The sequence below is a fragment of the Penaeus monodon genome, chromosome 30 (assembly GCF_015228065.2).
Source record: "Penaeus monodon isolate SGIC_2016 chromosome 30, NSTDA_Pmon_1, whole genome shotgun sequence".
Lineage (NCBI taxonomy): Eukaryota > Metazoa > Arthropoda > Malacostraca > Decapoda > Penaeidae > Penaeus > Penaeus monodon.
Window position 1 is genome coordinate 30,995,061 of NC_051415.1, and position 453 is coordinate 30,995,513.

The window sequence follows — 453 nt, forward strand, 5'->3', positions numbered from 1 at the left end:
TATTGGGGTTTTTAAACTGTTATTCTTCACCATCTTTTACAAAACCCGCAGGGCGGGATGGGGCAATCTCGATGAACTCCCGATGGCAACAAAACCCGTAGCGATTGGGGATATTTTTAATTTTTATTTTCCCCCAGAGTGGGGTTATTCTGGCTCAGTTTTTTAGAGGGGCCAAAAGGGAATGAGTGCTTATCAGGCCAAGGGTCGCAGGGAAGAAAGATGTGTTTTAAGAAAAAGATATTGATGTTGCCACTGCGAGGGTTTTGTTTTTTTTGTAGTCGGGGGTTCGCGTGGAATGTCGTTCGCAAAGGAACCCATCGAAAAGCCGTTTTTCTCTGGGAAATTTTTTTCAGATCAATAGACTGGTTGACGGTCGTTTTTGGTTAGAAACGAATAAAAAAGCTCACTCACAGTCTATTAATTTTTTTTTTCTTCGTAATTTGACACTTTTTC

General features: G+C 41.1%; 1 pseudogene; it reads right to left on the reverse strand.

Moving 5' to 3' along the window:
* Positions 1 to 453, reverse strand: part of LOC119592406 — a 14,476-nt pseudogene that overhangs the window by 6,997 nt on the left and 7,026 nt on the right.